The sequence below is a fragment of the Protopterus annectens genome, chromosome 2.part2 (assembly GCF_019279795.1).
Source record: "Protopterus annectens isolate FY-2018-M chromosome 2.part2, PAN1.0, whole genome shotgun sequence".
Taxonomy (NCBI): domain Eukaryota; kingdom Metazoa; phylum Chordata; order Ceratodontiformes; family Protopteridae; genus Protopterus; species Protopterus annectens.
Genome location: NC_056730.1, coordinates 1,155,110,676 through 1,155,138,178, shown reverse-complemented (window position 1 = coordinate 1,155,138,178; position 27,503 = coordinate 1,155,110,676). Strand labels below are relative to the sequence as shown.

General features: G+C 39.5%; 1 protein-coding gene across 3 annotated transcripts in view; it reads right to left on the bottom strand.

Annotated features, from left to right (window-relative positions):
• The window catches only part of LOC122795919 (procathepsin L-like), a 449,353-nt gene that overhangs the window by 404,834 nt on the left and 17,016 nt on the right, over positions 1-27,503 (bottom strand). The window contains exon 1 of one of the 3 annotated variants that reach the window (XM_044064401.1): positions 4,402-4,552. The exons of the other annotated variants lie outside the window; for them this stretch is intronic. The gene's annotated coding sequence lies outside the window, so the exon portion shown is untranslated. Of the gene's footprint in view, positions 1-4,401; positions 4,553-27,503 lie in introns of those variants that run through there. 3 annotated transcript variants of the gene reach the window in all.

Sequence of the window (27,503 nt, the reverse complement as noted above, 5' to 3'; positions counted from 1 at the left end):
CACATAGTCTGTAATGCTGACAGATACTGCTAGCTAGTATCTGCAGTGAGTGATAGCTGCACCTCATGTGTTTGGGGCCCTTTGGCTGTGTGCTGGGTGGGACAGGCCTGGATGGCTCCTTGTCACAGTGACCCTCTTCCACGTATCTATGTACATCTACCTTTGGCTTATTATAGCATGTTGTCCTGGCATATATGTCAGTATTCCTATCCACTGTGTGTGCAAGGCATGAGTGGTGCATATTGATGACTGTCTGCACTAACAACTGCAACTGCCAGATATTTTTGGTCCACTGGTGTTTGCAGTCATGGCCTTCATGTGTTTCAATGTGTGAGCATGCCCAGTATGACTGTTCAGTATGTTGTAGACTGGCATTGTCTTCATTTCTTCAAGTGTGTGAGCATGCCCAGTATGGCCATCTGTATTGAATCTGTGGATCATGTGCAGGTAGTCTGTGCTGCAGTGCTGACCTTTGTGTTGTACACCAACATGTAGCATGCTGTCTCTGTAGGGTATCCATCAATAGGATAGGGGGGGCACACCTGACTATTTCTACATTTCTGCACAGGAGTGGGGGGGCACCTGACTGTTATTACATTACTAGGTAGGATGTGGGGGGCACACGTGAAATATGTACACATTTACTATGACCGTACTGGTATGTCAGGTACTCCATTTCATTCTGTATTGCTAACTATCATGCTAACTAGAGGCATACCAGTGTACTACAGATCATGGCTTTGGTTGCCCTACATATTATTGTCTGTCTTCCTACCCTTCAGAACTAGCATCCCACTGCCTGCCGTGCTGTGGTCTGTCTGTGTAGGCCTTGGGGGATTAACCATAGCCATCATTCTGGGGCCATGCCACAGGCTCTGTTTGGGTTTGTCTACACCTGTCCTGCTGGCTGAGACTGTTGTTGGGTATGTGAACCATCCTGACTGGCATGTGTGAGTCATATGGACACACATGTCACACAGCACATTTCCTGCAGTTGTTTTTTGTCACCCTGTGTAGTACTGGATACTATGGTGACTCCAGTATGTGTTGCAGATGTCATGGTACCACTATGGGTGTCTACTGTTTGCTGCCATAACATTCAGCCACCCAATTCCCTTACATGCTCACATCCATACCATAGTTACAGGTAACAACACATTCTACTCCATTTGGCAATTGGTGGGTTGATTGACTTACCTTGAGGGTGCGCCAGACTTGTGGATGGTGCTGGTGGGCTGCCTATGTTGGATGCACATAGTACACTCCCTATACATGGTTGAGCACAGGTAGTGTCATATTTGGCAAGTCAGAGAGAGGTGCCATTCCCTGGGTCCCTACTGTGTTAGTGGATGTGCTATGCATTGCCTCTTTGGTGAGGCCAGGGCTCACTGGGCACACCTCCTTCTGCCTACTGGGGCAGGCTCAGGCTGTTCCTCCTCTGGGTCGCTCTGTGCCTGTGCAGGCCTTGGCATTGGTGGGGGGCTGTGTGGGCCTGCCCCATGCTGTTCCTGTTGCAGCTGTTTTCGCAAGATCATATTGTGTAGCATAGCACATACCATAACAATTTGGGTACATGTAGCTGGTGAATACTGCAAGGCTCCATCAGATGTGTCAAGACACCAGAACCTGAGCATCCCAAACACATGCTCTATTATATGTCTGACCTGTGCGTGTGCCTCATTATGGCGTTGTGTTCAGGTGTGTGTGCATTTCTGATGGGTGTCATCAGCCACGGCTCCAGTAGGTACCCAGCATCCCCCACTAGGTGACCATAGGGGATGTCCACATTGGCAAATCTCTGGTACAGCTGTGTCAGATGCCATATGTGGGAATCGTCATAGCTTCCAGGACAGCCAGCACACACATTCATTATAATGCCCTGGGCATCACAAACAACCTGGCAGTTAATAGAGGGGATACCCCCGTGGTTGATGTAGGCCCTACCCTACTCACCGGTGATGCTTTGATGCATATGTGCATGCAGTCTATAGCACCCATTACCCCAGGATATTATGCTATTTGGTGGAAGAGATGCATATTGCTAGTCAAATCCTCATGGGTGTTGAGGAAATATACATGCTCACAGGCATGTGCTGACATGGAATCCAGGAACTGGTGGAATACTCTGTATCCTGATGCCTGTAAGATCCCCATGATATCCCGAGTTGTGCTTTGGGAGGTGCCTGTGGCTAATATACCTAAGCCTACACCTACCTTGGTGTCCACTGGGATGGGGTTCCCTTGGTCAGTTTGGTGTGTCAGGTGTGGCTGGCACAGCTCAACAATTTGCTGTAGGAGGTCTCTGTTCACCCTATAGCGCTCCACTATCTCCAGCTCATGTAGCACCTAGTAGGTTACCCTGGGTCTGTACTCTCTTCTTCGCCTCCTCACTGTGGGTTTGGCGGCATTCACATCCTCAGCACCCTCAGCCTCTTGCACATGTTGTTCTATGTTGCCTGCTGCAACCCTTCTCATTCTGTAGGTTTGTTTGTTAAAATTTCCCCTTTTGTATACACCAGTGGTGTAGAGTGTGGGAAAAACCAGAGGTTAAAGTGTTTGCTTAGTTTATAGTAGTGTTCTGGGCTGGGCTGTTCTGCTGCCTGTGTAATTTGCTGATTCTGATACATTTCACCTGCCAGCTAAGCTAGTTCTCCTTGTATACCTTCCTACTGCTGTTTTCCCTTCTCATTGCTTTCCTATTTAAACCCGTGTGCGCACCACGCAAACAGAGTGCTCATATGTGCACACTGCTGCTATTTCTTGGTTTAACTTATTTTTTCTTCCTGTGCAGCGCGCACACCTGCTTACACTTTGTAAAGAGTGCTAGGCAGGTTTAGACACACCCCCTAGCTTAGCTGTGCTACGCTAGGTGCAAACCCAAGTCACTGGGCTCCAGTCCGCTTACAGTATGCCTGACACACCCACCCATGATGTCACCTACCTCCTATTCTTGCACTCAGCTATTCATTCATACCCTTACACTGTTGGGAACTGCCTCACATGCTGGGGAAAACTGGGATTCACTATCCTTCCCGTCATTTGCATATTATGCTAGTCCTGCATGCCCTGATTCCTGCTTCCTGGGTGGCAGAATGGTGAGATTTTTATGAAGTGCAATACATTGGAAACATACATATAGTTTCATATAAATAGAAAAAAGGAAGACTGATGAAGTCATAAAGAATGTATTCAAATAATTTTCAGCATGTGAGAAACTGATACAAGTCAATAATGTTAAATGAAAATGTTGCATAAAAATGCAAAACTAGAATGTATTTATTTCTATTATTTAGCTCACATAAAGGAAGGGCTGCACCACATATGACTAAATGCTATTTGGTCAAGTCATAGAATGTCAGCCAAAAGACAGCGACCGCAAAGGAATGAGGAAAATGGTCCTTCTCTTCCCCTGCCAAGTTTGCTTTGTTTTGATCTAATTTTTGTGAATCCATAAAAAAAAAAAATTGTTATTTGCTTACAGAGTCAAATGGAGACAGCATACATATACAGCAGGGAACCGAGGACCAATATTTGCAGAGTAGCAGGGGATGAGAATAATATGCCGAATTGTTGCTAAAAAAGATTAGTTGTTTAAGAGAATAGATTTGAACATCAGTGTCTCATACATCCTTGAGTTTTGCCCACATCTTGTTTCATTCCCAAACTCATACTTTACTTGTAAATACTGAATTTCCTGTGCCAGGCAAATAGGTCAGCTTTATATTCCTTTTTTTCACACCATCTTTTTATTTACCTTTAAAAGAAAACATAAAGAAGGGAGAAGGATTAGTAGAAAGAGTATGGAATGAATTAGGTGCTTCAGTCAGACTTAAGGTGAATATTTCCAATAGCGGACCTGCATTTGTTTATTTGGAACAAGGACTCTAATAGCTATGCAAGAACCAGCATACTACAAGATGTCATAGCTATGTGCCCACATTCTTCTGAAAGCTAGTCAGTAAAAGTGTATTTCATGTAATGCTGGTATACTTTTAAAGGCAAAATTAAAATATATAGCTTTTATCTGTTTGGAAATGAGCCAGCCCTAACTTATTTTGCATGAGGTGCCAGGTATTAAAGACACCAAAACCCTTCACTCATCATCTTCTCTGCTGTTGTGAGGCTGTGTCACCTGGTCTCTCTTTCTCTCATCCTTTCCATTCTTTCTGCACACCCACACACACACACACACACACACACACACATTTTAACATAATTAAACTGTCCACCAGGACATATACTAAATCCTTCAGTGATACATTTATTTGTATAAGGTTAGTTAAGCAAAGAAACCATCTCTCAAAGTAGCAAATGAAATACCAACAGAAATGTATATTTCTATCCTGTGCACATATGAGTGCTAGACAATCTACTTAAGTAAAAAGGTGATGGTCTACTCACCCTACAAGACAGTGACAACCCTTGAGAAACAGCTGCTTTCGTTTTTCGTGATAATAACTGCAGTTCTTTTTCTTGAAGTTTGGCTGTTTGTCCTCTTGAGTTTGGGTGTTTCAGCTAAAGGCTGCATTGCATGTTGTATATATATGATTTTTCTTAGCCTTAAGCATTTTGTTCATCAGTGTTCACTAAAAGAGCCAATCAGAAGTACTTTAAAAATATTACTTGGTCTATTTGCTTCTATGGGAGTTGATGAAAGATGGACTGAAGAACTCCATAGTGTAATAATAATTATAGCCAGTGGGTGACAGCAGTGCTGCAGCTTATACAATACATGCTTCTGAAAGCTCAATACAGAAAACGTGATTATATTTTAAAGAACAAAATGATAAAGGAATTATAAACGTTGCAAATATAAGCTGCTTTGCATTTATATGGTATCAAGTGAATTTCTTTTGAAATAGTGACAGTTCTACTCAAAAATGCCCCTCACTATACCTCCCAGGTACCAATGGTGTACCACAAGACTCTATGCTTGGTCCCCAATTCTTTACATTCTCACCAACCCTCTCCACACATCCACACAACAGGCTTCCCTTTCTCTATAAACTGGATAAAATTTATCTAGCCATTAAACCATTGTCATATAACTTGTGTCAGTTCTTAACCAATGTTTTTATATTATGTCTAATTTGGAATAATTTTAAAGTGCATTTTTTTGTATTATTTTTAAAGGCTGATGACTCCACACTCATTTGTATATATGACAGCATGGCACACCTCCAAAAAATATTCAGAAAGCTTTCACATTGACTGAAACTTGGCTTTGTAACTCACAATTCATGCTCAACCCTAAAAAAAAATACTACTATTCTTTTTCCCAAATCCCTCTCCCATGAAAAGGCAAAACTTAAAGTCTTCTCTCTTGATTATACAAGCATTGAAGTAGTAAATTATTAGGGATGATAGTAGATGATTATCTTAAATTCAACCTGCACATACAAAATTGCATAACAAAAACTGGGGATGCTTTATAGAGCCACAAACTTTCTCACTGAGACAACTACTACTACTACACTTGACACTACTTATTTCATTCCCACTCTTCTTTATGGTGCTCCCATCCCAACCTTCAAGCATCACAAAAATAAAAACTTGAATAACGCTATAACAAAGTTGCTACATTTGCAGCAAATACCCCTTTTCAGAACCCACCACTGTAAATCACTAAAAAGCCTAAATTGGTTAGAACTACACCATCAACTAACATATACACATCATCTTACCACCTATAAAATTATCCAGAATCCATCTGCTTGTCTAACACTGAATAACATTGTATACAGCTATGTTCCTAGTCGGTCGTTACAATCCAATGATCAAAAACTCCTGTCTGTCCACAAATCTTTGAAATCTGCTGGACATTGTCTGTATGCATTCCATGATGCTGAGGCCTGGAATACCTCAGGTCAATAACCTCCCTCCCATCCTTTAAAACCATTCTGAAAGTCTTCCTAGCCAAAAGCTGGTTCTGACCTTGTTCAACACCAGTATACACTATACCCCTAAATGTGGGCAAATACCTATTCATACTTTACATCTCCAAGCTATCCTTTCCTCTCCCCCTCCCTTACTTCTATCAATTTCTCTCCACTGGCTTTCTCTCCAAATATACCATAAGCCTGCGTGCTTCTCACTTTGTATTGCAATTCTTATTTGTATTATACTAGCTTAGTATAAACTGGTTAAAATTTATCTAGCTATTAAACCATTGTCATGTAACTTGTGTCAGTTCTTAACCAATGTTTTTATATTATGTCTAATTTGGAATAATTTTAAAGTGCATTTTTTTTTGTATTATTTTTAAAGACTGTAATATTATTCTTAAAATGTCTTGTAATACTTTGGAGCTTTTTTCCCCCCGGCCTCTGCTGAAAATGGGCTTCAACCAGTTGAACGTTGCTGGTAATCAAATGTCAATAAATAAATAAATCAATTAATTACTTAATAAACAATAATTACAAGTTATCAGACATAATATAGACTAATTGGTGAATTCAGTAAACTGTGTAGGCTTCACACAGAGTCTGCATGGAGTTTACATGTTACGGCGATGGTGCTTAGCGCACGGTATCGTGCAATGCATATTAATGAGGCACAGCACGCCTAAGCCAGGTTTCACGGCTCACAGCGGTATTGCTGGCTGTGAAACCTTGCAAGAGAACATGGATATCAATTCCTTGCATACACCTCTCAACCTCTAATAGCAAGAAATCTGAACAAAGCCACAAATAATGGGGGAACAAATGTCCCAAAATAGGGACACTTTTTAAATATTGCTTGTACAAACTTAGAAAGCTGATAAACTAACAAGTTTTGCATTTGCATAAAATTTCTGAAGGATATGAATTATGAAACTCAGATGTCTGCCATTATTTTCAGACTTCACTCCTCAATGATTTGCCAAAAAACCCTAGTTTTATAAGAAACATGCCAAAAATATGAGGCAAAAATCTGGACATTCTGCGAAAATCTGGACAGTTGAAAAGTATGACCATGCAAAGGAATGCACATGCAGTCTATGGATTTGTGTGGAATGCCACAATAATCACCAGGGCTGTACACAAATTTCTGAAACTCTTAGAACAAGAAATATGGACAAAAAACATAAATAATGTGAGGACAAAGGATGAAAACTAGGGACACACATTAAATATTGCTATTGCAAACTTCGAAAGTTGATAGAATGGCAGGTTTTGCATTTGCATGCATTTTCTGAAGGGTATGAATTCTGAGACTCAAATGTCTGTCACTATTCTCTGACTTTAGTCCTTAATAATTTACCAGTGATTTGCCAGAAAACCACAATTGTATAAGAAAGAGACCAAAAATATGAGCCAAAATCTGGGCATTCTGAAAAAAAATCTGTAAAACTGAGAGGTGTGGCTGTACAAATAGTTGTCGTTCTGTTAGTGCAACATATCTGCACAGAGGGCAACTTAATGAGAGGATAAGTAACTAGTAGTAGGGACATATTTGACATAGATATCACATGGGAATGTGTTTGAATGTAATAGTCTCAACCTCTTAGAGCGAGAAATGTGGACAAAGCCATAAAAATGGGGTGACGGGCCAGAAATAGGGACAGATTGTTAATATTCCACATCCAAACTTATGAAGTTGATAGAATATATGGGTTGTACATTAGCATGAATGTTCTGAAGAGTATGAAGTTTGAAACTCAAATGTCAGTCATCAGTTACTGACTGCACTCTGCAATGACATGCCAATGATTTGCCAGGAAAACATGTTTGAGGAAAAGATCACAAATGTGAGACAAAAACTGGACAATCTGCACAGATCAGGACAGCTGAGAGGTGTGCACCCAAATGTATGTAATATTGAGTCACATCAGTGCAGACATCATCCCAGTGATATGGCAGAAAGCCACATATTTGATAAGGAAAACATATGGACATCCTGGGAATATCTGGAAAGTTGAGAGGTATGAATGTAAAGTATATGGTCCAAACACAGTACAGGACAGTGTAGCTACAGTGCAGAGTATTGTGATATCTCATTCCTGGCATTCTGTACTGAAGCTGTGTTAATGATCTGTAACAGGACATAGACTACCATGTAAATGATCACTCAGGGGAAGTGCATGCATTGAATAGGAACACACAGATGAATTGTAAGAATGAACATAGGGAAAGAGTACAGGTGAAGCTCCCACATATACAGCTGAGGAGGAGATGTCAATGGAAGATGGTTGTAGCAGCAATACCAAGAAAGTTGCTAAAATAAAATTATGTAGCCATGCATTTTGTCAATGATATAAAGTCTAAAACTCACATGCCTGTCATTGTTTAGTAAATGCAGTCATCGCTGATTTGCCCCAAAAATCCAGAAAACAACAAATTTTATGATGAACAGACCAAAAATAGCAGGCAAAAGTTTGAATATTCTGATAAAATCTGTACAGTTGGGAGGTGTGATGTCACATCACACATTTAAACATAGTGAGATGCCATGTATATCATACACTGGTATAATCATTTGGTGAAATATCTGTTTATGGCCACATATGCCATTGTTGATTGAATACTACAGTGTGCCTTTTTGTCAAATGCCTTCACAGGATGATGCTGTTGCCATCATGCATGCCCTTGATGACATTTTGGAGGACATCTAACTGATGTAACAGACCTGATGTAGAAGTAACAACTCAAACAGGGCTGTTGCATACATCTGGAATATTACTAGCATACATGTAGAAAAGGTCCATGACGACATGTTGGTCTACTTCACAGCTGAGGAGAACCAGGATGTCTCTATACATGCATGCATCAGGTGCTGTCTCCCCAGCTCAGGTGGATCCATGTTAATGTACCCCCTTGTACGGGAATATAGGTCATGTTGAGGGTGTGATGAGCTGTGTATTCCACTGTATCAGGAAGGTATATGTGCTGGGTCACACCACAAATGATCTGTGATGTTGTCACATCACATTGATTCCATGTGATAGGCCTGGAGGAAGGTAAGACAGTGCATACTGCCTATTATGATCTGACCTAGGGTTTTGACTCAATCTCCATACAGGTATCATTAAGAAAAATGCCAAACTGGGGATTAAACCTGTTGGCTCATTGACAGAACACATCATGTGAAAGCTTGTGAATCAACCTGTACCAGCAGAGCTGTCACCACTGGCAAACCCCATGGATCTGTACTTGGCCCTTCACTGTATGAACAGTATTTCTCAACAGTTCAGGCTAAAGTATATGGCCTTTGGCTTACCAAGTTTGCTGATTCTTGCATACCATGTGTAATCATTGAGTCTACCAATGGTGATAACATAATACAGGAGGAGCTAACACACACAACTGAATGGTGATAAAGGCACACAATCTAAAAATAAATGCAGAAATGTGTGTTTGCAATGCTGCCTGTCTGACAAGTGCATTGACAATAGTCCTACTATGCAGAAACCCAATGATGCAAGCACTGGGAATGCATTTAGATAGCAACCTGAACTTTAACCACCAAGTGCCAACACTGTTATTGAAAGCCTATGTTGTGTGCATCATAAGTCACACCACTGTACTGACAACAGTGGCCCAACTGCTTTCCTCTGGAAGTGGTTGGGGGTCTTTCTCTTTCTACCCTTCTGCCTGGCTAACCATCACCACTGATTCCTGGGTACAAAAGATAATAACCAGAGGTTACCATATCCTATTCAATCTTTATCTCACCACCTTAAGGAAATTACCTGACATGCCACCCAGTCAAAGGGTACAGGCAGCATTAGAGATTGCAAAGCTGCTAAGCAAAAGAGTCATCCAAACAATCCTACCAGACCAGATAGGATCCAGATTCTACTCAAGACTATTTTTGGTGCCAAAAAAGACCGGGGACTGGAGACCAATTTTGGATCTCAGTGTGTTAAACAAATTTATAAAGGTGCAGAAATTCCAGATGATCACTATACAGTCTATCCTCCCACTTTTGGAAAAAAATGATTGGATGTGCTCTATAGATCTTCAAAATGCGTACTACCACATAAAAGTGGACAAATAGTCAAGGAGATTCCTTCGCTTCCATGCGGGAACCAGTCATTATCAGTTCCAAGTACTGCCCTTCGGACTCTCTACAGCCCCCAGAGTGTTCACAAAGTGCATGGCAGTCATCAAAGCATTCCTACGACTACAGGGATTCCAGGTTTTTCCATACTTAGACGACTGGCTCATCACCACCTCCACCAGTCTTCTATTAGAAAAAGCCCTTGCTTTCTCTCTTCACACTGCAGAAAGGCTAGGCATAACCATAAATTGGCAAAACTCCAATCCTACCCGATCTCAATCCACCGAGTTCATAGGGGTCCTCCTGAACACAAAGAACTACAGAGCATCCATTCCAGAGCACAGAATTCAAAGATTGAGACAACAATTGATTCCAATCCTCTCAAAGAAGAAATCCTCAGCTCATTTGGTTCTACAGCTGTTGGGTTCCATGGCAGCCTCCATTACAATTGTTCCAGTGGCCAGGTTTCACATGAGGCTTCTACAGTGGTTACTACTCACTCAGTGGTACCCTTTTCAGCTCCCTCCTTCAGCCGAGATTTGGATAACTCACAGGTGCAAGCAGGACTTTAATTGGTGGTTGTCTTGGAATCTGCTTCAGTGGTCCCGTGCCTTCTCCCCCAACAGCCCACAGCCACAGTAACCATGGACGCCTCCCTGATGGGGGGGCCTATTTCAGGGAAAGATTGTCCAAGGTACGTGGTCTGAAATGGAGGCCCATCTGCATAAAAATGTTCTGGAGTTGAGGGCTGTGCTTCTGGTGTTGCAAGCATTTCATCCCCTGTTGCCATCTGGGACCATTGCGATTTAATCAGACAACATGGCGGTGGTCTGGTACATCAACAAGCAAGGTGGAACAAAGTCTTATCCTCTTTGCCGGGAGGCCATGAGATTATGGCAATGGACAATGGCTACCAACTGCTTTCTTCTAGCAACTCACATTCCCAGGAGTACCAACGTGATAGCAGACAGACTCAGCAGGTGCATTCTTCAACCTCACGAGTGGTCCCTGAATCCCTTAATAGCGGCGGAGATTTTCAACTGCTGGGGTCTTCCTTGCTGCGACCTCTTTGCTTCCCCAACCAACTACAAATGCAGCAATTTTTTTGCCCTGATTCCCACGGCTGGCCTTAGTCATAGGCGAACTAGGTGACCGCCTAGGGCGCTGTACAGGACAGCCTCGTAAAGGGTGCAATTTGTGTTTATTTATTTATTTTAATTACTTTACTGTTCTTATTATGCGAACGCATAGTAAGAAAGTAAATTAATTAAAATAAATAAACCATAGGGCACCAGAATCATAGGGAGAGGAGGGGGAAGCTAGCACCCCTCCCACTTTTATACCTGCAGGTTGGCCAGGACTATAAAAATTAACAAAAAAAAAACTTCACTCCACGTAGTGAAGTCGGTAGTGGAGTCTTCTCCTTTAAGGAAGAACATTCATGTGTCACATCCACGTATGCCAACGTGGATGTAAACACGTTCTACAGTTGCATGTGGAAATTAAACAAGCAGTTTAAGAGAAGGGTTAATGCCATGTGTATGAGTGTGGCTATTCAGGTTAAAAAGAAGGTAAGTGTATGTGTGTGTCTGTCTGTTTAAACTGGGTTTCTGTGTGCGAGAGAAAGCATGTTTGTGTGTGTGTGTGTGTGTGTGTGTGTGTGTGTGTGTGTGTGTGTGTGTGTGTCTGCGTGTGCAACAAAAACAATAGTTGCTAGAGAAATGAGAAAAGAAAAGCAAACTATTTTTACAATAATGTGTCTTCTGCTGAGTTTCTTTCAATTTTGTAAAAAGCAAACATGCAAGAAAATAATGCCGATCTACATTTTCTGAGAACCTTACAACATACCCATAACAAATTTTCTTTTTTAAACCGATGCAGCCTACATTTTTAAATGCTGTCAGACTCGTCAGTTGAAATCCGGAGAAAGGCACAAAGCTGAAAGAAATTATGGCAAGGACGTAAAATACAAGACACTGTTAATTTGCTGGTGTCTTTCACTTAGCAGGATATTTTTCCAGAGTTGATGATGCATGACACTATACTATCTCTGACAACACAAGATAGCATTCCTGTTGTTAGCTACAATGATTTATGCAGACCTCTGTGATTTTTGCCTTTAAGTTTAGCCTTACCCTAATCCTAATTTTCTTTATAACCATAGATCAATTTGTACAGTACATTAATTATAAAATATATCATCACTACTCAATACTGTCTTTTCTAAAAAATATAAAAAAGGACATGCTCATCTTTTTCACTTGTTGCTTTGATCTTCTAAGGTGTGGTTTTTTTTTTTTTTTTTTTTTTTTTTTTATGATCAGTGTTTAAAATGTAAAGAAAGTCAGCAAAGAGTTGGGGGAAAGAAAACATTTGAAAATTTGAAACTGAGTATGTTCATTTCACTACTAGATGCTTTACTTTTTTGTTGTACTCAGACTGCTTGTAAAAAAAAGACTGAACTGTAGCCATTTAAGTTATGTAGTTATTTAATACAAGAAAAATGAAACAATTTATTTCAGTCAGATGATGACTTTTAAAACATTTGTAATATCTCTCAGGATGCCCTATAAAGAAAACTTGGATGTATGGCCAGCCTCCATGATTTCTTTTCTATGACTGCCTTCTAGGCATTCATTTCCTGTCTGTGAACTCTCCAATGTTTAGAAGGATGCATGCAGTAGTGCAGTGGTAGCATTGTCACCACACAGCAAGAGGATCTTTAGTTTGATTCTCAGTTGGCGTGCCTTCTGTGTGGAGTTTGCATGTCCTCCCTGTATTTGTGTGGGTTTTCTCTGGGTGCTCTGGTTTCCTCCCACGTTACAAAGATATGCATCTAGAGTGTTTCCCTCTGCTGAAAACTGGCTTTGTTCCAATTTGGACTTTCCTGGTAAATAAATAACAAAATATGCCTGGCCTATCATTTACCATGGGGTTTGTGGGTTTAAGTTTATGATCCCATTTCCCTGATCTTGCAATTCTTCAGAGGGTTTTGTTTTGCAATGTGCTTACTGCTGTGTTACTGTTTGTGCAAGATTGTTATGCATTGTATTAGGGATTTTCTTGTTTTTCTAATGTTACACAACTAAAAAGTTAGTATATATAAGTAAGAGTGTGAGGGTACAGGAGGATTTACTCCTATCAACAATATTGTTTTTGATGTGTGCCACAATAGTTTAGGCCATTTGCATTCTCCATTACTTGTGGTCAAGGAACTGTTTCCTATTTGTTCACCCCTTTATCGATCATAGGGGACACAGTTTCCTGAAGCTGATGGATGACCAATCATTCATGAAGTCACTGCCCAAAACAACTAGTTGAGATCAAAGGAGGAATACCTGTTCTCTGTGGGATCAGTATTTCTGTAAGACCAAAATAAAAAACAAGTGGAAAAAGATCGTAGAAACAAAACCACTAATCCAATAAAACGATCGTGTCAGCACACAGGTTGCAAGTCCATAAAATGTTTATTGTATAAATTCCACAAGCACTTTCACCCTAACTCAATTGTAGGGCTTTTTCAAGTATAAAAACAGTGTAACTGTTCAATCAGCCATCTTTAAATAACTTCATTTAAAAAAAAGGCGCCAAAACCAGTCTGACCTAAATTTAAAGTAACCATGCACATTTTTACAACTGTCAAGTTTAAAAACACAAATAAATTCACTTTGTTTACCAAACATTAATGAACTTGATAAAACTTTGAATCAAAGTAATATAAATTAACACAAAATAACAGTTCTATCTAAAAAAGAAAAAAAAGGGTATCAAAAATTTAAAATACTTTAAAATTATGTAAAACAATACAATCAAAGTATTACTTTAATAATTGTTTCAGTGGTTGTTTTAAGTAATTATTTTGATAAATCTTCAGCTTTTTTAATCAAATAAGGCTTAACAGAAATATGCTCATTTAGTCCCAGGGGGTGGGTGGCATTCAATCTAATTTGCCAATAGGTCTCCCTACAGCATAGCCAGTTCTCCCAATCTCCCCCTTTAGGGTCAATAGGTACTTGTGCAAGAATCCCAAAACGAAAGCCAGTGTGTTTAGGCTCCATTTGTAAATGTTTACTTAATGCATTATTAATATTCCCTTTCTTTATGTTGTATAAATGTTCATAAATTCGTTTGTTCAACACTCTCTCTGACTACCCTATGTAGAAACTAGGACAGTCTCTACACAGGGCTAAGTACACAATACCCTTAGTATAACAGTTACCTTTCTTTAAGTAAATCCTACTGTTGCCATAATTTTTTAAGGTGATAGGTACTTTGTCCAAAATGTATCTACAATACCCACACCTACCACACCTACTAGTTCCCTTATCCAAAGTTGTTGTACATCTATAATTGTTACTTTCGAACACCTTTTTCAGATTTGTTCCTGCTTTATAAACAAAGTTAGGATGATCACCTACTTTGTGCACTAAGTCCTTATTGTGCTTTAACATCTTCCAATTTCTCTGAATAAGGTCCTTAACTTCCCTTGTAATGTTACTGTGTTGAAAAACCATAGCTCTTTTAAAAGCTTGTTCACTATCCACTTCATGACCTTTTACAGTTTCCAATGGTTTCCCCAAAATAGGAGAATATCTAGTTGCACGACCATTTATAATTTCTTCTGACACTTCCTTTATTAACCTATCAGGGTAACCCCTTCAACTAAACAAATCAGAAATAAAGTCAATTTCCACTAAAAAAATCATCCCACTCTGATGACATCCTGGCCGCTCTGACCATTTGGCCCTTGACTATACTCCTTTTTTGTTTCCAGGGGTGATCACTGTTGTAGCGGAGGTAGGAATTACTGAAAGTATCTTTCCTATAAATTCTTGATTTTAATCCCCCATTAGTTTTGTCTAACCTCACATCTAAATAATCAATTCCACCCTGATCAAAATTAAATGTAAATTTTAAGAATCCAGTGGTGGAATTTAAAAACTCAACAAACTCCATAATAGTGTTCGCTGGTCCTTCCCAAATATAAAACAAATCATCCAAGAAGCATCGGTATAATTTGATGCTGTTGTTCTAAAAATCTGAAAGGAACAAGTGCTGCAACTCCCATTGTAAAAGGACAAGGTTAGCGTAGATGGGGGCACAAGCTGCCCCCATAGCTACGCCTCTAACCTGCTTGAAAGTTTCCCCCTCAAAATACATAGAATTGTTTTCTAACACGATTCTCATTAGTTCTATCAACCGGTCATTATCAAAGCTCAAGGTAGACTTTCTGTCCTTCAAAAGTAGCCAAAAGTAATCTAAACCCTCATCAGTTGGAATACAAGTGAATAAGTCAACTACATCAATGGTTAAAATGTACACCTCACCTTCATAAGACTGCAGTGTCAAACCACGTAGAAAATCATTCAACGTATGCTTATAATGATCAGGAATATGTTTAAGTGTATGGTCTAAAAAAGATGCAATAGCATATGTTTTAGACCCCTTCCCTAACACAATTGGCCTGTATGGAGGGTCAGTTGTACTTTTATGAATCTTTGGAATTCCAAAGAAAGTCGCTAGTCTTGGTTTCTTAATGGTCAACATAATACCAATCTTTTCATCCAGTCTACCTTCCATGATAAATTCTTCTATGGCTAGATCTATTTTCCTGTAAGAGATGTTCATCTCATTCATAGAAACTGGAATGTAGACATCAGCATCCCCCAGGATGTTCAAAATTTTACTAGAATAATCAAAAGTGTTGACCAAGACCATACTGCCCCCCTTATCGGGTTTTATAATTTGTATCCCCCTGTAGTTAAGTCCTCCAAGATGTGTTTTTCCCTTGTGGTCAAATTAGCCTCAAACAAAAACTTTTTCTTAATTTTTTTATCTACACTCAGTTTGTATAAATCTGATGCACGTCTCTTCAAACACCTGTAAAGCTGGGTGGAGAGCAGGGTTGAATGTATTAGCCTTTCTAAAGCTAGTTGTATCATAGCCATTGGTCTGCTCAAACATTAATGCAAAATTTAATTTTCTAGTGTACAGTTTTAACTCTATGAGAGTATCACAAACATCAAATCTAACAGTTGGAACAAGTTTAAAACCTTTTTCAAAAAGGTGAAAATGTTATTCATTAATCTCAATCCCACTTAGGTTAAAAATTTTAAAACCATTGTAGGAATAAGTCACTTTGTCAGAATCAATAACTATTTCCCTATTTACTCTTTTGTCCAAGTTAATCATTACACTTTTCCTTTAGTAAGACCACTCTGCAAATAAATGGGGAAATTTATCCCTTCTCTACTATTGTGAAGTTGTGAAAATTGGGTTTACTATCAAATTTTCAAATCTAACTCCATCGACTGCACTTTGTTTGAACACAGAAAGTCGAACATGGCAATGTCGAACTCCAAAAGCCAACCTAGAAATGGGTTTTAACATGGGTAGAGATAGGGACGAGGTTTGTAGTTTGGCAATAGCAGTGAACACCTATCTTGACCCATGGTAAAACCCATTCCTAGGTTGGTTTTTGGAGTTCTGCATTGCCGTGTTCGACTTTCCGTGTTCAAACAAAGTGCAGTCGACGGAGTTAGATTCAAAAATTTGATAGTAAACCGAAAATTGTATATATTGGTTTATGGGCATGAGGCAAAGTTTGCGGGGGGGGGTGTTGTCTGTTTGTATAAATGCTTACTTAAGCATGCACTTTCACTTCATTTTTTTATCTCTTACCTGCCTGTGGGTTTCCATTTAAGCACACATCAGTCAAACATCCAGAAAGCAATGTACATAAAGTTATACATATCTCTCTAGTATTCCACATTATTTTACACATCTTCTGTGAAGTATCATGCATTGCTGTACAGTGATCATTTTAAAATATCTTTATGTAATAAAGTGTAATTTATTTCATAAAAGTCAGTCTTTATTTAGTTTTATTAGACATTTACATGAATGTACTTGTTAGTCTTTTGAGTGGACTGAAACTCTAGAACAATTATTTAAGCTTGTCCATCTGTTTGTCTTAATGGGCCTCCCATATCTAGATGGTTTCACTATGTTTCTTATTATCAGTCTAGTTTCTCTTTTACATTCACTCTGGAACGTCTCTGTTGTTATACTAATTTGCAGTTCTGTGGTAAATCACAGAATTAAGTCAGCTAAATAATGATATGGTTCTACCCCCTGACGACAGCGCGAGAAGAGACACATCGGAACTGATCTCCAGAAGATCAAATCAAGAAGACCGACCAGACCGGCCCGGCAGAACATCGAAGAACATCGACAATGCAGAGAAGACCGGATGACAACATGAACAACACAACGCCGGATGGGGGAAAGGGCTGTGGCTGTGTGCGTAGAGCACGGACGTATCGCTAGGGTGGCAGGTAAGTGGGTCTGTGGGGATGGGGTGGGTGGGGATAGGGGTAGGTTAGTTAGGAGGGGTGGGAGGAGGGTTGGGTGGGTTAGTTAGGTAGGTGTAGGTTAGGGGGGTTAGGTTTAGGGGGTGGGGTTAAGCGAGGGGGAGTTAGGGAGTAGGGGGGGGGCGTTAAGGGAGCGGGTTGGGTAGGGGCGGTAGGGTAGGGTTAAAGTGGTGTAGGAGGTAGTGTGGGTGAGGTAAGGTGGGTAAGTGTGTGTGTGTAATAGTGTTATTGGGTGTGCTTTGTGTGTGTGTTTTGTTTTTTATTTGGATGTGTTTTGTTTGTGGTTGTGTGTGTGTGGTGTGTGTTGGTTTTCGTTGTTTTGTTATGTGTGTTTCGTGTCAGGTTTTCTGTGCCATATATATATATATATATATATATATATATATATATATATAAAAAACTTTCAGATTTCATATCCTTTGGAAATGCATGTTAACACAAATGCTGTTGTTCTAGTAACTTTAAGTTAAAGTGTACTATTTAAAATCTATCCCTATTTTTACGGCCATTGCACCCACATCATGTTCATATTTCTTGCACTAAGAGGTTGAGAGGTATGCATACCTCTCAACTGTTCAGACTTTTGCCTCATATTTTTGGCCCATTCCTCATAAAATTTGTGGTTTTCTGGCAAATCACTTAGGATTTAAATAACTAAATGTCATACATTTGAGTTTCAGCCTTCATTTCCTTCAGAAAATGCATGCTAAGGTAAATGCTGTTATTCTAACAACTTTCTACATCTATGTTGTTTCTTTCGGCTTTTCCCAGTTAGGGGTCGCCACAGTGGAACTCCGGTCCGCTAATGATTGGCAGTAGATTTTTATGTGCCAAGTTGCCGGCCCTGACACACAACCTTCAACAAAGGTATGCCCATTCATGCATGTCTCCACACAGAAGACGCTCTAGCTGAGAATCGGACGGGACAACGTCTTACTGTGAGGTGACAATGCTACCACAGTGCCACCACCGCGGTAACAACTTTCTAAGTCTATAAGAGCAATATTTATAATCTGCCTTTATTTGGAGGCCTTTGCCCCCCCCCCATCATTATTTTAGGCTTTGTTCTGATTTCTTATGCTAAGAGGCTGAGAGGTATGGAGGCATGATATGTAATGCCCTAGTAACTGATTTGTTGCATTTTAAGGGGAGATAGGGGTTCTGCGCTCCTTAGTGTGCCTTCCTTTGTTTAAGATGCCTAGAAACTATGAACTTGTTGCTGGTTTCTCAGTCATTCTCTATTGCAATATTACCAGTGTAACATTTTTTTTTAAATGTAACATAGGCAATTAATTCTTCAACGGCAGTAAGCACTGACTCTGTAGATGACACACTAAAATGTAAAGTTGTTTGCCAGTAACAGCCTCTTCATTAGTTACAAATCTCATAGGGAATTATTAGGATGAATTTTACTTCTGCAGAGATTGTGCTTATTGACTGATACCGGTGGGTTGTAATGATAGAAGTTTGAGGGGCCTTTTATGGTTAAAATGTTCTGAAATGGGCAGTTATGTCATTATTGGGTCATACATTTTGTTTCATTGCTTACTGGAAAAAAATGCTCAAAACTACAGCTTTATAACTCACTGTCTTCTTCTTCTTCTTCTTTCAGCTTTTCCCGGTTAGGGGTCACCACAGCGGATCACCTGTCTGCTCATGATTGGCAGTGGAGTTTTACAGTGTCGAGTTGCCAGCCCAGCACCCAACCTTCCACAGAAGGCACACACATGCACGCTGTAGCAACTAGCTGTTTTTGTGTTAGCAAATGGCACACTGTTGTAGAATCTGAAAGCAGTGTTAGTAGCATAATTGCCTTTGGTGCAGAAGACTGTGGATTCTACTCCCACACCATGTAGATGGAGTGTTGATATTGCAGTGCCCATATGATTGTTGATTATTTGGTGCATTATAAGGGGGGTAGAGGTTCTATGCTCTTTAGTATGTCCTTTGTATGAGATGCCTAGTCACTATGAACTTGTTAGTCATTTCCTATTGCAATATTACCAACTTAACATTTTTTTAATGCAATATAGGCAATTCATTCTTCAAGGGCAGCAGGCACTGATTTTGCAGATAAAACATTGATATGTGAATTTGTTTTGACTGTAGCAACCTCTTCATTAGTTACAGATTATTTTATTGTGGAATTCAAATGATTTTACTTCTGCAGAGATTGTGCTTATTGAGTAATATTGATGGATTGTAATGATGGAAGTACTGAATGGCCTTTTATGGTTGAAATTTTCTGAAATGGGTAGGTATTGGTTCATAAATTTTGTTTCATTGCTTATTAAAAGAATATTTAAAACTATAAATTTAAACTGGTACTGTATAACACAAGGAATATAGTTCAATAAAATCAGGAAGGTGAATCAAAGAGCAAATACATGTATGCATGGCCCTAAAAAATGTTTGCAAGGAGTCTGTTTTGAAAGCAGCCTAAAGGTAAACTTAATTTCTTCATTGCCAGATGCATTTTCTAAATGTGAGTTTTCATGCTGTTTCAGTTAATGACTGTTGCCATTTCAATAAATGTTGAGTTTCAAGGGCATAGAAGTTTACTGCTCATTCTAAGTCTATTTTCATTGTGAGACTGTATTGTTTGGCTATCTGTGTTTGTGCTATTTTATTTCAATATCTGTAATCACTGTAGAAGCAAATAAGAGAACAGTATGTATGGCAACTGATGAGAAATAACCAAGTAATGGAACAATGGAATGATTGAGAAGGGGACTGTTGCTGAGAGGGGTACGTAGGAGCTTGCTGCAGGAGGAGCTGCTCTGGGGGGGGGTTCTATTATTCTGCCTAGGGCCCTATTTGACCATGATCCGGCTCTGATATTTAAAGTAGAAAATACATACGCAAAGGTAGTTGCAGTTTAACTACATTACAGGCTATCTTTTTCTTCCTATGCATTTAAATAATTTAAGGAAATGACTGCAGTGGCTTTCTTGGGGAGTGACGCTGTGGGTGTGGCTCAAATAGGGGTGTTTCATGAGTATGGTATGGGTGGGGCTTAAGGGGCACCAGAACACTACTTTGCCTAGGGTGCCATTTCAGCTAGGGCCAGCCCTGCTGATTTCCCCTCAAGGACAGTCACCCAGGGATGCTCTAGTCCAAGATTGGCCCTCAGGTCTACTTTATGCATTTCCTCTTCTTCCCCTCATTCCCCAGGTCCTGAAGAAAGCCTGTTGGTTGAAGAGCAAATTAATCCTCATAGCGCAATGTTGGCTTCGTCAGACTTGGTTCCCCTTCCTGTGGCCTCACCTGCTAGATCTACCATGGACTCTCGATCCAACACCAGACTTGACCTACCATCTGTAGAACCTGGTTCACCCCAACTTAAACAGCCTAAAGCTCACAGCTTGGCTCCTCCACTTCCAGTGATTGCCAGGCAGAATGATCTATCCTTACCTGTATGTGACATTCTCATTGCATCCAAAGAAACATGTTGAGCCAGCAAACTGTGACCTGGAAAAAACTTTTATTAATTATAAGAACATGAAAACAAGTAACCAGACTGGTTTCAGCTGGTAAAAGACACAGCCTTCATCAGTGTAAACCAGAGAAGTCAAGTGCTACTGTTTAAATACATTCAGATAAAACTCCATTGGTTCATTTTCAAAATTGCTCATTGAGGCCAGGTGGGAATAATCCACCTAACTTCACAATCCATTTCTTTTCTTTAGAATCTAAGAAAGAATGCCATCCAGTTTTGTTTAATTTGTTACCCTTAATAACATCAATGATCATAAAAGTAAATTTTGCAGTTTTGTGTACCAAACAATGTTTATACAAAGCATTGTTAACTTTTTTATTTTTGATAGTACTTACATGTTCAGAGATTCTCAGCCTGAGAGGACGAGATGTTTGCCCAATGTAAAAGGAACCGCAGGTGCATGTTGCCAAATAGACTAACCAATCGCTGCTGCAATTACCAAAAAATTTTATGTCATAAACCATGGCACAAATTTTGCTTGTGAATTGTTTAGACTTGGTTACTTTATCACAATTGATACAGTGATCACATGGGAAGCAACCAGTCAAAGGTTCACCAGTCAAAGTCGTCTGTAATGAATGAGAATGGGTGATGTCATGAGTGTGTTTGTAATGATTAAAGCAAGATGCCAAATTCTTGCCTTTGCAAAATGAAAACAGGCATTTGTCTGGTATTATGTTGGCTAATTCTTGATCGCATTGTAAAATGTTCCAGTGTCTGTGTATGCTGTTGATTAATAAATCAGAATTTCTAGCATAAGTGGTTACAAACCTAATAGGTTGGGGTTCTTCCCTGTTGTGTGGTTTATAAGTTAATAAGTCCCCCACTTGGAAGTGTGTTGACCCAATTGCTGGCTTGCAGAACATGTCCCATGTGATATCCCCTGGATCTGAATCTGTTAGTCAGGTCCTGTCTGTGTTCTTGAAAAGATGATTCCTGAGAGCAAATCCACCTTATTCTTATAAATTGAGATTTAGGGATATTTCTAGTGATGTGAGGAGGATGGAAACTGGATGCATGGAGGACAGTGTTATATTCAGGGTACTTCCTAAAAACCTGGGTGCTTAAAGTGTGATCAGGTAGTCTGTTAATCAGAACATCAAGAAAGGTGATAGTGCTTACATGATAATTTACTGTGAATTGTAGACCCCATTTGTTGTCATTGAGATAAGATATGAATTCAGCTAGATACTCCACATCTCCCCTCCATACCATCCAGCAGTCATCCAAATAACATCTCCAGATATCAATTTCGTCCAAATAGATATTATGGCTGTTATCATAAATGATTTGATCTTCGATAAAGGCCATAAATAGGTCAGCATAGATGGGGGCAAAGGATGCCCCCATTGCTGTACCCTTGGTTTGCCAGTAGCAAGTATCCTGATTAAAGAAGACGTTATTAGTAAGGACATGTTCTGCAAGACCTACAAGGAAGGAATTGAAATCTGGCTGATATAAACCAGCCACTTCTAACCAATGGGCAAGAGCTTCCAAACCAACCTGATGAACAATGTTAGTATATAGAGCACTGACATCAAGTGTACACATTAGCCATCCCGGTTCCAACTGTGTATCAGAAATAATTTGTAGAAATTCTGTAGTATCCTGTAAGCAAGAGCGTACCTGTGATAGCAAAGGCTTCAGATATCTAATGAGAAATATAGATAGTGGTTTTGTGATATATCCCCTACCTGACACAATAGGTCTGCCTGGTGGATTAACCGGGTCCTTGTGTATCTTGGGTAGAAAGTAGATGTATTGATTGGCAGAATCCTGAATCGTTAGCTGCTGCATCATGTTTTCTGTGATGATACCTTCATTCCTAGCAATAGATAAAAAGTCATCAATTTGTTTCTTAAATCTGAAAGTGGGGTTGATTGACATTTCTGAATAGTAGCGTTTGTCCGAGAGTTGTTTCTTGGCCTCCTTGTCATAATCGGACCAATTCATGACATCTACCACCCCTCCTTTGTCGGCAGAAATGATGACTCTGTCCCTATTGTTCTGTAATTCAGTGATTGCTTGCTTCTCAGCCAGTGACAAGTTATTGGGTTTGAAGCGAGTATCAGAGCCAGAATAATGCAGATCTTTGAGAATACTGCTCTGGAACTGGTGTACAATGGGATGCATGGGAGGAAGGTATTGTGATTTGTGATATAAAAATCTATCATGATTATAATTACTATCCGAATCACCAAACTGCAACTTAAGGTTTAGAATTCTGCAAAAAGACATGACATCTTGTGCCAGGACATCCTCAGATACCACAAAACCAGGAATAAAAGTAAGACCTTTATTAAGAATGGACAGATGGGTAGGTGACAAAACAAAGTCTGATAAGTTTAAAACATTTACATTTACATTCGTGTTTAATTCTGCATTGCTAATTTCAACAAACTTGGAATGTTGTTGATTTTTCTTGTGCTTCCTCCCCCCTTGTTTATATCTTGTCCTAAAGGGACAAATTCCTGCATTCTTTTGGGGATCGGTGAGTCTGATGCTAAGTGTATGTCACTGTCTGTACAGGATGATGGGTCATCAGTAGATGAACCATTGTCTGTAATGCATTTCCTAAGAATGGACCTGGGCCTTTTCCTTTTGGGAGTTCTAGGTTGACTTGGTGTAAATCTAACATGTTTGTTAGGATTGCTGAATGGGTTGGCACCCTGGTAATCAAGCTGATCACGCTGAAATTTTTTGATTTTTCTGATCTTAAGTTGTTCCTCAAGGTTGCATAGATCAGTTGCCACCTTATTCAAATGTTTAGTAAAAAAAGTATCTCCTGCAAATTGCTGTATTTCATTGCACAGTTCAGTGACCACATTGATCTCCTGGTCAATCACTCGATCGTGATATTTGGCCAAAGCCTCAACAAAGGACATGATAGCCTGTTGTTGTATAGCTGCCCATTGACTATTTAGTTCCTCATCAGCCTCGTCCACATGGGGCTGCATTCTGATTCTGAGCCCTCTCGGTGTGATGCCTTTGGCCATATAGGCCTTGAAAAGCTTAGTGTGCCATACATTAGATCTTAAAGATCTGAGATGTTTATGCAGCTTATCAAAGGCTAAACCACAAGTGGACTCCGGCCTCAAAGGTTCACTGGTATTATCATTATTTATACTGGGACCCAGCCCAAATGCTCCAAGGTCCTCTCTGTCTGCTGATAAACCCGAAACTAAACTAAGTAGATCCATCCTAGTGGTTCACAAAATTGTTTAATAGCAATAATAATGATGTTGACTTGTAAAGCCAAAAAAACAGAAGATCAGCTGCTTATAAATATATAGAAGATATATTAGAGTCCATCTACATATTGACAATAATAGCATTAATCCAAAAGGATTTAGGATTGCTATGTCAATGTCATTGGACCATAGCCAATCATTAAGTAAAGGAACAATGATAGCCAGAAAAAGCACAGGCCAAATACTGGCCAGTTTCAAAATTGCTACATCCTTTTACAATATCTGGGAAAGTAATGCCTTATATATTGAGACAATTACTGAACCAATTTATATATGGTAAAACTGAAGAGAACAGAAAACTACAAAAAACAAAACTTGGGATCTGGATAGGTGATCAGCAGATCATTGCATCTCATAAGCCATCTACCAGAAATTCATACCTCAGCAAGTGGAAGAGGTTTACTATCTGGCTAAAAGAAAAACAGATAGATCTTTTCTCAGCACCAATGCCCATAGTGCTAAAATATCTGTCTGATTTATTCCAGTCTGGTCTTTCTGCTTCCATGATCAGAGTTCACTTGGCCGCCATTTCTAATTTCCACATTGGGGTCCAGGATTCTTCTCTCATGTCACACAAATTATGCATGATCTTCATAAAAGGTGCTTTTCATCTAAAACCTCCCATTAGAGAACCCACTCAACCATGGGATTTGGCTTTAGTCTTACAAGCTTTGACAATGTCACCCTTCAAACCAGTTTCTTCTTGTGACTTCAAATACTTGTCCTGAAGACTTTATTCTTAGTAGCCATTACTTTTGCCAGATGTATTTCCGAACTTCAAGCCTTGTGCATCAAGAAGCCATAGCTGACCTTTCATAAGGACAGAGTGTCATTGAGAACTAATCTTACCTTTCTGCCCAAAGTGATTTCTGACATGTCCATTAACCAGTTTTCTTTCCCGATCATTCAAACACAGGAGAGTATTGCCTACATACTCTAGACATTCACAGACAACTTTGTTTCTACTTGGACAGAACTAAAGATTCTCGCAAGTCAGATCAGCTTTTTTTGGCCTTTTCTGGACCTATATTAGGATGTGCTTTTTCCAAGGTCACATTGGCTAAGTGGTTGAAAGACTGTGTGACCTTTATTTACAGCAAGCATAATCTTCAGTTAACTACCATTGTCAATGCTCATTCTACTTGGTCAGTAGCAACCTCAGCTGCTTTCCATGCTAGAGCTTCTTTACATGACATTTGTGCAGCTGCTACATGGGCTAGACTACGTACCTTCATCAGCCATTACAAATTAGATCTGGCTTCCAGGGGAAGAGCATCATTTGGCTCTATGGTGCTCATGAACATCCTTCCATGAGGGCCTCCCAAGAAATAACATAGCATGGGACTCTGTCCCATGCATAAGGAATGAACGAGGATTAACATCATCAGATAAAGAAGTTATGTCTTACCATAACATTCCATCTGTGATGCTGATCCTCGTTCAGTCATTATGACCCTCCCTCCATCCCCCTCCTGAGGCTTATAGTGGATCTCACTTTCCGATTCAGATAGGTCAGTTGACCACAGGTAGCCTCTACCTTCTTTTGACTTGCAAATTCAATCTGAGGTAACAGGGAGAGGGGGATTATGGGTAAGAGTTTAGCTCAAGAGTTTGTGGCTGACGCGAGTTTGGAAAATGGCCAGCTTGGTTCCGAGATCCGAACCGATACCCATGCGTAATGACTGAACGAGGATTAACATCACAGATGGAACGTTATGGTAAGACATAACTTCTTTTCTTTTGTTTCTACATATGACTTACAGTTTTCTGACCTTTAATTCAGACTGCTTGCAGTTAGCAAGCCAATCTGCTAAATCATAAATATTAGATAAGCCAGGACCACAAGCTGAAAATGCAGTGCAATCATAATAAAAACACTGATACTGAAATTACAAGGAGTAAATATCTGTAAATGAGGCAGTACAGATGAGAGAAGCCATTTTCCATCCTGTAAGATGATTCAAGTTTACAATGTCAAAGACAGTTCACTTTGTGGTCTGATATACCGTTAAATGTGCTGTTTTTCTGTCTCTGTTACTTTGGTGCTCCTATTGCATCTTCATTCTGCTGATGTGCACCTTGTCACTATACTGTAGATACTGGCCCACTATCATTATGGAAACACTAATTTTGCAACATGTGCAACCAAACTATGGAATGACCTAACACTTGACTTGTAACAATTAATGATCAATAATACATTCAGGTCACAGTTAAAAATTAACTACCTATCAAAATAAGTTGCAAATGTTAGATTTAGATAGAAATATAGGTAGACAGATACTAGATAGACAGAAGGATAGATAGATAGATATAGATAGATAGATAGATAGATAGATAGATAGATAGATAGATAGATAGAATCTGACAGATGGATTGATAGATAAGACTTTAAAGTTTATTTTGAGTTCAGATAAGTTCTATTAAATCAGATATGTTTTGATAGGGTGGCTAAGTTAGGCTATATCATAGACAAGTCATGACCAATGCACCTAAGAGAGCATGCCAGCTTTTGATTCATAGGTGTTTACTACACTAATAACCACAATGGCTTTTTAAGCCTAGCCATTCCTTCCAAATTTCTGACAAGTTTTGATACCCATTTTATTCTGTCTTTTGATATAACTCCACTCTGATGCTATGTTCCACAATTTATAAACCCACTTACTGAGTTTTGCATTTCCATTATACATACTAACAATTTTCTTTTTTGTACAGAGTTTTTTTTTCAATGGATTTTGCAATTTTCTTGAATTTGCACTGCTGGGCTGAGTTTGATAATGGCCCATGGAAATCAGACCTTCACCCCAGTCAACAAATATTAAATAAGAAGAGTCCAAAAAAAAGTGTCCCCAGTACTGAGCTTTATAGGCTAGCACTGTTACCCCTCACTGGGATAAGGAGGTAATCCATCACCCTGACTTGTGTTCTATTGCTTAATCATTGTTTTACCCACTGAGTTATATAGGAAACATATGGCTTGATATATGAAGATATGCAAGATATTGTCAAATGTCATAGCAAGGTCAAGACATTTTTTATGTAGTGTTTTTGTCATGCTACAAGGTTAGCTGCTCTTGTGGGTTATTTTAAGCTTAGCCAAGTTTCCTCAAGGGTGGGAATCAAACTTTGTATTTGTGAGGTAAACACTAAAACTAACCCCCAACCCCCAAAAAGATGAGATTTCCCTTTAACTTTACATTCACTTTGACATTTTGTGTCTCCATAGCAGGAATACTTTCCTTTATACATGTGCTAGAGAATGCAGAACCACATTCACAAACAGACAGAAAATATCTGTGTTGAGCTGTGCACTTGGAAACGTTCAGATGTAGCATGAGATGTGTGACATCTGTTGGAATGTCAGAACTGATTTTTTACAGTAGTCATTTATTGTAC